This window comes from Aulostomus chinensis, chromosome 16 (assembly GCF_037954235.1).
Source record: "Aulostomus chinensis isolate RoL2024-O1b breed Wild chromosome 16, RoL_Achi_v1.0, whole genome shotgun sequence".
NCBI classification, from domain to species: Eukaryota; Metazoa; Chordata; class Actinopteri; order Syngnathiformes; family Aulostomidae; genus Aulostomus; species Aulostomus chinensis.
This window is the reverse complement of record NC_141335.1, coordinates 18,056,301-18,068,358: the sequence shown is the minus strand read 5'-3', so window position 1 is coordinate 18,068,358 and position 12,058 is coordinate 18,056,301. Positions and strand designations below refer to the sequence as shown.

The 12,058-nt window shown below is 41.2% G+C and overlaps 1 pseudogene; it reads right to left on the bottom strand.

Annotated features, from left to right (window-relative positions):
• Positions 1–859: 859 nt before the first annotated feature.
• LOC147247721 (uncharacterized) lies at positions 860–4,850 on the bottom strand (annotated as a pseudogene).
• Between the last annotated feature and the right edge of the window lie 7,208 nt (positions 4,851–12,058).

Here is a 12,058-nt window from a genome sequence, read left to right as displayed (position 1 = left end):
GCAGCGAGGGTTTTGACGGGAGTTAAGAAGAGAGAACACATCTCTCCCACTTTAGCTTCTCTCCACTGGCTTCCTGTAGGATCTAGAATCGACTTCAAAGTCCTTCTGCTGACTTATAAGGCTCTCAATGATAAAGCTACATCCTATTTGAAAGAGCTCATTAGTCCATACTGTCCGACCAGAGCACTCCGCTCCCAGAATGCAGGTCTTTTAGTGATTCCCAGTATCAATAAAAACAGACTTAGTTACCGGGCTCCTCTACTGTGGAACCAGCTCTCTCCATGGGTCAGAGAGGCAGACACTTTTTTCTATGGTTTTCTATGGAGTTTTTCCTCAGTCGATGTGAGGGTCTAAGGGCAGAGGATGTTGCTATGATGCCATGTGAAGCCCTTTTAGACAAACTGTTTGTGAAAACAGGCTATACAAATAAAATTGCCTTGCCTTGCCTTGCCAAATTTATAGCCTGAGTATTCTAAATTTTCAACAAGTGATTTACCTGTAAATTATATATCAAACCAAAAATTTGCAAGAAAACAAGATGTGAAATCAGGGGAATAGGCAGTAACAATGTTAGAACTTGAAAATTTATAGTGTGGGTATTTTTAAAGCAATACTATGTACATTTACTGAGCAAGGGCTTGGTGGTAAAATACAGGAAATCCATTGAAAATTGGCAGAGAACCACACTATAGTAACACATTGTAACATCCTGTACTGTACTGAGTTTCAAGTTAGCTTTGCATACTTTCAAGCAGCATTTTCTTCACTCTGATAGATTAATGGAGCACCTCGAAAGTACAGCTTGGACACATCTTCAGTGATGGACCCAGGGTCATCGGGTATTTCGGGTCTTTGATCTTCAGACACTCTCACCTAGGTGACCCAACCGGGGGTGATAAGACCCCAGTTTGTGTCCAAGCAGCGTGCTACTCAATGCATTTCCCCTCTTGATCCACAGCCACCTCTAGGTTTTTCAACAGCCTCCCTGATGTTTCTGGTGGCTCTTCTTTTTGGCAACCCTCTGATGCCAAGGAGTCTGAGTGCTTGATGCACTGATTGCCCTGGAAAGCCCCTGCAGCCCACATCTATTGGCTCACAGCAGGCCTTCCAGCCACTCTTGCTGCATGCCTCAACCATCTCAAGGTATTTGGCCTTCTTCCGCTCATGGGCCTCCTCTATCTGGTTTTCCCAGGGGACTGTAAGTTCCAGCAGCACCACTTGCTTTGTTGAGTCAGATGTTAAGACCAGGTCTGGCCTCAGTGGCGTCCTTGCTATGTGCTCTGGAAACTTCAGCTGCCTCCTGAGGTCCAGTGCAACTGCCCGTCATGGGCCGTTGCCAGCAGACTAGTTGGAGCCTTATGTCCTGCCTGAGGTTTCTCCTACCCTGACAAAGGCGATGTTATTCCTATCTGTTATTTCTGTTATTCCCAGCTAATGTTAGTTCTGTTGGACTCCAGTGAAGATGGTGTCTGCTGCTGCCTTTATCACCTGGTCATGGCTCCATGTGTACCTCCCCTCTCTCAGGGCTTTAGGGCAGCAGCTCAAGATATGCTCCAGGGAACCCCATGCCGAGCACAACAGACATCCAGAGTATCCTGCTAGCCCCCAGCAATGAAGATGAACTTGGGAGCACATCATACACTGACTCGGTCAAGAAACTGAGTCTGGTTGGTTCTGACTTCCAAAGGTCTGACCAGGTGATCTTCAGAGGAGATGGGTAGTCCAAAGTGGTCCAGGCTCCTTGCTGGCACATGGGCACTGTCCTTTGGCATTCTTTCTCCACCTCTGCACAGATCTCTCCCTGCACCACCTGACATTGCTCTTGTCCCTAGGCTGTGTCGTAGTGCAGTTTTGTGTGGCTACCAAGACCAGCTTGTCCAATTGCCACGGAACCTACTCAGACACCATGCCTCAGCCTTGCTTCTGCCTTGTCGACTGCCTCTTACGCCTGCCACTTCCTCCCTGTTCTGAACTTGATGCCTGCGGAGGAGACTCTGGTGTCAGCTGAGTCTCTGTAAAGCAGCATCTCCCTGGCTCTGGTGACTTTGAACTCTTCTGTCAGGCCGATGAAGGGAAACTGCAGCTTGATGGTGCACCCATAAGGGGTGATGCTGCTTAGGCTCTTCAGGAAGCCCAGCCATCTGCACAGGTACTGGCTGATGTTACATTCAAAGGGACTTTGTAAATCAATAGTGGTCAAAGGAGTCTTATCAGGATACCATGCTGGTATATCCATGCCTTAAACTGGGAGTCCCAACTCATCCCAGCTAATAGCCAGGTCTTCAACTCCAAGTGGGCAGACTGCCTTGTCCTTTAGGATGCTGTCAAATATCTTACCAAGGCTCTTCACAGGTTTCTCTGACACTGATGGAATGGGGACTTCACTCAAATTCAAGTGGAGTTTGTCCTTCACTGCCTTGGGCGATTTCTCCTCACGGCCAGCCCCTCTCACTTGTGTGCCTCAGGGATCAATTCTTGGTCCAATTTTATTCTCCATTCACATGCTTCCCTTGGGCCAGATAATCCATAACTTCAATATCAATTTCCACTGTTGCATGGACGGCACTCAACTTTATGTCCCGCTTGCTAGTAGCAATGCAACTGAACTATCACACATTACGGCTTGTCTCGCTGACATCAAATGGATGTCTCAATATTTTCTTCAGCTTAATGAGTCTAAGTCAGAGGTCCTTTTATTCAGGCCCCCCAACCTAACTGGTGATCTGAAGAACAAGCTTGTGTAGCTGTCTTCCAATGTTCAGCACTCTGCTCATGATCTCGGCATAATCTTTGACTCCAATCTCTGTTTTAATTTACAAATCACTAAAGTAGTGCAATCCTGTTTTTTACAACTCAGTTTGTTTTGACAGTTACCCATGCTTTTATTTCCTCACAACTTGATTACTGTAACTCTATGTATTCAGGACTTAGTCAAAAGGTCATCTTTCTCCATCCTCTGGCCATCCTCGTCCAAAATTCAGTGGCCAGACATCTGACTAACTCAAAGAGACAAGACCACATCACACCCATTCTTGCCACACTACACTGGCTACCCATGAAGAACAGGATTGATTTTAAACTTTTAGTAATTACTTTTAAAGCCCTAAATGGCCTTGCTCCTTCTTACTTTACAGTTCTGCTCAAACCCTATGAGCCTAGCCGCTGTCTGTGCTCCTCAGACAGGACCCTCCTAGCAAGCAACCCACCTTGTCACTAAAGGCAACCAGGCATTTTCAGTTAGAGCCCCATGGCTGTGAACTCCCCATGTGAGGATCTTCGGTAAGCTAACTCAGTGTATTCTTTTAAAACTCACCTTAAAACTTGTTTTTACAGGAAGGCCTTTTTAGAGTAAATCTGTGGTCTGTCAGCTTTTATTTCATCAACTTTTGTTATATACCTTCCTTTATCAGGTCTTACGCTCTATGTTTTAATAATAGTTTTATCTTGATTCTGTTTTATCTTCTCCTGTAAAACAGATCAGGTCTTATGTCATGTTTTTTATGATGGTCTATTGCATGTATTATTTTATCTTGTTCTGTAAAGAACTTTGAAACTTTGTTTTGAAAAGTGCTTTAAAAATAAAGTTTATTATTATCGTTATTATTATCATTATTACTATTGTTACACCCTCCCCTTTCTCAGGACCAGGGACCTGGACTGGAGAAGTTGAGCCACTTGCACCCTGTCACTGATGCTACTGTGACAGTCAGATTGCCCATTAAGGCTTGGATTGGAGGTTGGCAAATGCCGGATCTGGACAGGGGGCCCCTACATTCCACTTCTGCTGCCTTGACCAGCCTATACATCACTCGGGCAAACAGCGCCAGTGATACGGTACACAGGTTTACACAGGATAATGCCCTCCTCCAGGTGGTGCCGTGCAAATGTTGTCCTAGAGGTCAATCTCTGCTGTAGTAGTCCTGTATGAGTTTGGTGATCTTCTCTGGAACGTGGTGGGTCATCAAAGCTGTTCTCACAAGCTTGTTTCAAATAGATCCGTAAGCGTTGGCAAGGTCAAGCCAGAGGACTGCCAGGTCTTCTTGGCTTTCTTTTACCTCCAGATCAGCTGGGTGACCACCCCTGTGTGTTCCAAACAACCTGGCATGCCTGAGACTCCTCCCTTCTGCACTGTGGTGTCAATGTAGGAATTCCTCAGGAGGTACTCAGTTAGCCAGTTGACGAGAATCTTGAAAAAGATTTTGCCTTCCATGTTGAGCAAGGAGATTTTGCAGAACTGCTCGATGTCACTTGTGTTCTCCTCTTTTGGTATCCAGGTGCCCTTTGCACATCGCCATTGCTTGGCTACCGTACCTCTCCGCCCTTCTACGCTGATGGGTCTCCACAGCCTCTCCAGGAGTCACGGACAATGCTTGTATACTTTGTGTGATACTGATGAACTAGAAGGCAGGCTCTGGTGGTGTAGGTAGCTCTCTGCAGGGGGTACAGATCGTCCTCTCTTCTGCTGTCACTGTATGTGTCACTGAGGTGCTGGTTGATCTGCTCTTCCAAGCATACCCAGGTCCCACTCTGTTTCTGCCCCAGCAGCTGCTGAGTAAATCAAAAGGTATTTGCTATGATGGCAGTGTGCTTGCAAGCCCTCTTTCTGCCCCTTCTCTTGTGACACTCAGCGCATTGGAAAGAGTTGATCTTCTGCCTCAACATGTCCCAGAGCTTAGTCAGGGCTGGTGTCTCCTCCTCGATCCCCTCTTGTACTGCTGTTTTAGGGCCTTCAGTTCTTTCCTGAGCTGGGAGATCTAGCTCTTGTGCTGGTTTGGTCTGGTGATCTTCTGGGCCTTTGGTTGTTTGATGCCACATTTCTCAGTGCCAATGCTGATGATCAATGTCCTCATCAGCTGCAGACATTGGTCAGCTTCCCCTCAGAATGATGCTCAAGGGTAGCATCAACATCTTCATCAAACTGGTGCTGGCCTCTGAAGACATTTTTAGTTTGAATACATAAATTATGTATTGGAATTTATAACCATGGTGATATTATCAAGGTTATGGTTTGACTCCAAAGCTTTGACTATAGTTTGACTCCTCTCCAACTCACTGACCAGACTTGAGAGCACAGCATCACAAACACCTCTGCTGTGATTATTTTTGTGAATCTACACTAGCTAGTTAAATGTTTCTTACCCTTGTCGTCTCATGTTGCAACAGGCATCAAATCACTCTCCAGAGGTTCAACAGTCATAAAACACTTACATTCTCAGTTATACTACATACACTCTCTTTAGTCCGTGTTAACTGTGTCCTCTTGACTCCTCTTATTACTGTCATAGATCTCCTTGCTTCATTTTTTGGCATTCTTCTGCATGTCTTTTTTATTTCTTGCCATGTGCACACAACACCACATGCTGTGATGGCGCACACAAAAAACACTTGGGATGCGATCACAGGCTTAGCCATTTTTGTTGTTCTTTGGCTTTCTCTGGACCCTAATTTCACAACTTGCTCTATTCACTATTGGGGTGGCGTGGTAGAGTGGCTGTCTAGCAGCTGAAGGGTTACTGGTCTGAAACTCACTTCCCCTGATGACTGAACTGAAATGTCCTTGAGCAAAATACTGAACCCCTTATTGCTCATGATGAATAGCAGTGTGTGTGTATGTCAATGAGTGAACGAAATAACTTTGTAAAGTGCTTTGAGTACTGCTAAGGTAGAAAGTTATATTGAAATGAATCCATTTACTTCCACAACTAAATATATTTTTCTATTTCTGGGAGCAGGACCTCAAATGCAGTGGAAGTAAAGTTGTTTGTCCTTGTTTCCATGTGATTTTCATGAATGAATCTCATCTATGACACACAACTGACCTTACATAGTATTTTTTGGCAATCGATTATGCTGATTTGCGCACAATAACGCACTCGTATTGCTCCAGCTCACACAAAAAGTAGGAGCAATTTCAGATCAAAATACAAAATGGCTGCAATTCAAATTTTACAACTTTGAGAAGTCAGGTCTGATGCAGTCCACAATACCCTTTTGATAAGGGATCATCAAAATAGGTTTTGAAGATGGACTCATTCTTATATAGCACCTTTCTACCTTAGAAGTACTCAAAGGATTTTACAGTGTCATCTCATTCATCCATTCACACACACATACACACACACACGCACACACACACACACACACATACACTGATGGAACCTGCCATCTTACTCATCAGGAGCAATTATGGGTTGATTATCTTGCTCAAAGACACTTTGACATGGTCAACAGGGGAAGTGAGAAATAAGCCAGCAACACTTTGGTTGCTAGACAGCCACTCTGCCTCTGAGCCATGCTGCCAAAGAAAATGGAAGACCAGGCTGTACGCAAACAATGTTTAAATAACAACAAAGTGTGACAAACACCAACTTTGAAAAAAAATCTGAGATTTAGTAAGATGAACCGAGCATTAGCCTCTCCTTAACTTCAAACGTCATTTCTTAATTCCAGTTATATTATACCGTACATTTTCTTCCCCCTCAAGTTCCCCACTATTTCCCCTCCCTCCACTAATAAGTTCTTTATCAATTGTTCTGACATTTATATAGGCTTTTATATACACTCTTACGACAGATAAACACTATGTTAAATAATCTGCTTATATATCTAGCTGCACATCATAGGTTGGAAACTTTTCCATAGCTTCTCCTGAGCTGTGAAAGTTTTTTTCATTTTCAGATCGTCCAAATAATTTGGCATAGTTTGGGACTTTTCTCCAATTATACCATCTTTTTTATTTTATCTTATTTTGTTCTATTTTGTTTTTATTTTATTAGAAGCCCAACAAACACACAAGGTGTATTAGTCAAGTCCATCAGGAGATAATCAGAAACTCAGAATCAACCAAACTTTTTCACAGTTGTTCATGCATACAGGTGAGCAAAACATTCTTTTTCCCATCATGTAATCAGGGTGAATGGGATTGCATCGTTTGTCTGTGACATCCAATTATTTTAAGTTGTGCAGGAAAAGAATACCACCAGCATGACAGGCTCCAGCTTCACCAAATGAGTTCAGTTTAATGCACAAGCTATCTTCAAAACAAGATCGCAATGCATTTCTACATATTCACTGCTGTCAGAACCCATATAAAGCGACTTAAAGAGTTTATCCCTGCTGCTAATCTGTGATGACCCATTTATCTGCAGCTCCGTGGGGAAATAATTTGACACAATGGAAAGAAATCTGAGACTCAGAGCACCCATCATGACTGTCTCGAAAAGAAAACACAATTAATGTCTAGGGATTTGATGTCAGAATTCATCCTTAGTTCTCCATTTGAGGAATTTTGATTCATGTCAGGAAACACAAAATGGAATTATTTGAAAATTGCAGAAACACAGCAGCATCCCAAAAGCACAAATAACAATGCAAACTAGAACATTTATTATGTATTTACTGTATTTTGCTATTCATCTAAGCCACTTTTGGTGCAATTTTCTTCCTTATCGGGATAGTATGTTTCAAATCTAATTTACAAGCATTATCTCAGAAAAGAATCCTGTGAAGAATCCTATTATTGTAAGAATTGAAGCAAAAGTTGATTTTCAAATTTCTTTTGGTGGAAGGGTTCTCTGGGATTGCTGTAATGCAAATTTGAACCCATTTCCTTCCTGAAAATCCATTGAACCTGTATGACACGAAGGGAGAATGACCTGCTGAGTAAGAAAAATAGTTCTGTTTATCTCTTTCCTCCTTTAACACAAACTGAAGATCAAGGAACAGTGTTGCTTATTCTACTTTCATATTAATACAGAAAAAAACAAAGAAAAAAAATAAAGAAAAAACACCAAAAGCAGACCCATATGTCCAAAGACTAAATATGTTCTAATTAGAAAATGGCTGTATTTTGGAAACCACCATCAGCACAATCAAGCATGTGGTGTCAGATTAAATGGTATTGACATTTATGGAGTATATGAAATGAACTCACATTTGGAGAGTTCCTTCATCTCCTAAAGTCTGAAATTGTGAAGTTAATTTTTTTTTTTTTGTAATGGAAAATGCAGGTAGTAGAGTTAATTTTTTTTTAAATTCTGTCAATGTCAACTGATTTTATGAAGCTTCAACACCTTGTGTCCAAACAGTTAAAGACTGATGTATCTAATAGCTGATGTACAGTACAATTACACACAAAAATCTTTTTTTGAATTGTCTATGCTCATGCACACATCATTTTCGAGAAAGGTTCTAAATTTGTTCATAAATATCTTCAAAACTCCTGGCATTTGGGGTTTGGTCCACTTTGGATGCAAATCACACGGTTTTATTAGTAACCGCAAGTATGTATGAACAATACATATAAGAAAAAATTAAGCTGATTCATAAACTCCATATTTCATATTCATGCTGTTACAAAAAGTTTTGACTTGACTCTGTATTAATGAAACCCATTTAACACTGGCCAGGTCTCCCTCGGAAAAGAGATCACCTGATCTCAAGTGACTACCTGGTAAAATAAAGGTTAAAAAAACAACAACATTCAAATATAAGACTTTTATACTGCATATTATGGCAGCCAAAAGGTTATTTATTACTAAAAAGTAAAGTTAAAATTTTAGTTTAAATATTAGCGTAAGATGTTAATTACAATAATGCTAAAGCCAATAACATAATTAACATCACATTTCCTTTCTGGATGATGCTGCTAAAATGATGCCCTGTCATGGTATGGAGACTGAGTAATTGAATTTATTAAATCACTGATGAAACCTATTTATTTCACAGAAAAACAGGGCAGCTGACATGGGGTGTATTGGGGTCAGTCTCAGGGACCTGGCCCATGGAAGGGGGTCTAGAAGTGTCCCTGACCATTAAATAATTGGTTATAGTCGGCCAAAAATATGCTAGAAAACATTCCTGGACACAAATGAATGCACACCTTGCATGAAAAAGTGCTCCATAGAGATTTGTTGAAAAACAAATATTTCATCTTGCTCTAAAAGGTTAGTAGATCATGTAAAGGTGCTTTTATCCCCCACTTCATCCTGACTTAATAAGCCCACTGTGAAAAGAGAACGGGCACACTGTAAATATTATGTAACAACCTATGCTGCATAATGCTCCACATAAGTAGTGTCACCTTTGTTCTCCATAGAAAACATGGTTGGTGGAGCTCAGTTGTTGTGAACAACATCCTTTTCCCCTGCACTGAAACAATACAGCTTTCAGCACAGGCTCCAAGTGTCATTAGGCAAGAATTCAGCGCTGCCTGGAAGACAGGTTTCCAAGAAAGACAGAAAGAAAAGTAAGTGTGCAGGGTCCAGTCATATGAGAAAGATTATTCATCCACAGTGCAACAGCAGAGACTAGTGGTGAAAGATGGTAGCACACTACTCTCACATTTCCTTTTTTCTTTTCTCCTTTCATTCTTGTCATTTTTGTGTACAGCTCTCCTCTGTTGGTGTCTTCGTTCTTCTCAATCCTCCCATATTAACCTCCTACAGTAGACTTGACCTTTTCCTCTGTTTGAAAAATGATTAGTGCTACAATTATCACACTCACCCTTTAAAACATAAACAGCCACTCATATAAAGCAGCTTTTTTTTTTAGATCAGTAGAAAATCACTTTTTATATCAGCTAAAGGGCAACATCCATGAAATAAGGGAATTATAGTTCTGCTTTTTTTTCTATTTCTGTTTTTTAGTGTATATGCCAGACAACCCCCTGACCTGCCTTTTTCAGTTGTTTATTTTATATAAACAGGAAAATTAATTTTTATATTTCGATGAAAAGTTAGGACATTTTACAGCAATCAGGGATGACCTTGAGGACAAATCTGAAATCGTATTTTGAAAAACTGCTCAAATTCCAATCAAAAGTGTTTTGTCTCTTCTTCCTTCATCGCTCTCTCAATTTATTGTCACACTTGGAAACATAAATCATCCTATTGGACTGTGTATTTCACAGCATGTTGATGAGCAGAAGCCAAAAGGATGGGAGGTGGAGTGTTCAGCTGTGTGGAAGAATCTGAGCTTAATCAGAGCTGAGGGCCAGCAGATTAATTACAGCACAATTTATACACACATCACCTAAAAGTACACACATGCATGCACACATGGGCACACACACATACACATATACAAGTGGAACTAGACATTGGTGGCCTTGGATAATAAAGACAGCGGGCTAATGAGAAAGTGTAGCCCCCTGTTTGAAAAAAAAGAGAAAGAAAAAGAAAACAGTCACGGAGCAAATAATTCATACAGTTATATTGATCTGTGAGTAGAGACGTTAAGCCTCCATTAAGGGCAACAAAAGGGAAGCATCATGCTTCATCAGCAGGAGAAGCTAAGGGGAGAAATGTGAGATCACAGACAGTTTGTCATTAAGGACATCATGTGACATCCTTGCACATGCACACACTCGTCATGTTTGCACTCATGCATACACAATGACAATGACAGCAACACTGGCAGATAAATACACACAAGTGTCACACTGTAACACAGACGGAGAGGAGGGGAGAGAGAGAGAGAGAATGACAGAAGATTAAGAGAAGGAGAAGGAGAACAAGAAGGGAGGGCTTCTCTAATAAATCAGAAAAACACCCAGCTCCCATTTGTTTGGTGATGGACTCAGGCTGAGCTTTTATGAGTGTGCTACCATCCTGCAGCACGACGCATGAATACTAAATCTTAACTGTGAAATAGTCATACTCAACTGGTCACCATGAAGGGATGTGACTGGAGTAGGCACACTAACAATTAACTTGATGTGTATGGATCAAATAAGAAGTGCATTTATGACCACTTTTGTGTGGTTTTATCTTGCCATGTTAAATAAAAGGTTTATTTATTGACTTACCTGATAGCCATAATTGCATTGTTCATATTTTGAGACAATTATAAATAATGATGTAGTTTTGAGCTCAATGTGTTACCTAATCATTCTACATGTGGACTGTCTTGGCCACATGCTGAGCAAACCTGATGAACTCAATCCATCAAAACTGTAATGAACCTGTTTGGAAGCATCTATCCAGCGGTGAAAATAAGAAACAAACCACACTAAAACCACTAATTGAGTTGTCTGTCAGAAGTAGGATTTGTCTAAACCAGCCAATATGACACCTGAGATGGGCCTCTAGGCCATCCTACACTTTTGTGGTAATGTCTAAGCCTGGTAAGAAATTGACAGTAATGTCCTTTACTTTATTTCTACATCCACACACATTCTCTACATCGGGAATATCTGAAGTTGGCGTTTCACAATACACAATACAAGTACCTAGTACTCCCATTTGGCCAATCTCTGAGCCATAACCCTGCATGGGGAGAGCAGTATCTGTCTGGTTGCATCTCTGTATGAATGGTGTGACCCATATGGGCATAATGCTGGCACAAATGTACAATTTGAGTTTTATAGTGAACGTTTACATTTTCTGGGTCTGTCAACAGAAGCCTAGGATGCTCCCTTTGAATCGCAACCCATTTGTCTGCTACATTTGAAACTCAGAGTGCACATGTAAAGATTGTCAGGAGAGCTCAACACAGTGCAAAAACTTGCATGCCTTGCTTGTAGAAGCTAGCTGTCATCAATGTTCTGGCAGTAGAAATGGTGAATAAATTGTTGATAGCTACATAGCTTCCACAAGATGACTTCTTACTGTTGCAATTTGACTCATTTGGTGTGATTAGTTGAAAAATTATGATAACCAAACCATTAAATTATGTAACCCTATTCATAATCTAGAGCTCATGGAGGTGGTCATCCAAATATTTGCTGTTCTGGCTATAAAGTGGTGGATCAATTCTTATGAGCATCATGCAACTACCATGAAATGGCCAGACTCTTTATCATGATTTAATCCATTTGGTCCAACTACATTTGGGAAATCAGCAAGTCTTTATTCAAATTACAAGAGGGCCAATACTGGAACCCATGGATTATGTCTGATGACTTAATGGGTTACCAATCCATTGCAGGGCCAACACATTAAAAACAGACAACCATTCACACTCACAGCCACGCCTACAGTCAATTTAGAGTATCAATCAGCCTTGTCCACATTTGGATGTCTTTGGACTGTGGGAGGAAGCCGGAATCCAGAGAGAA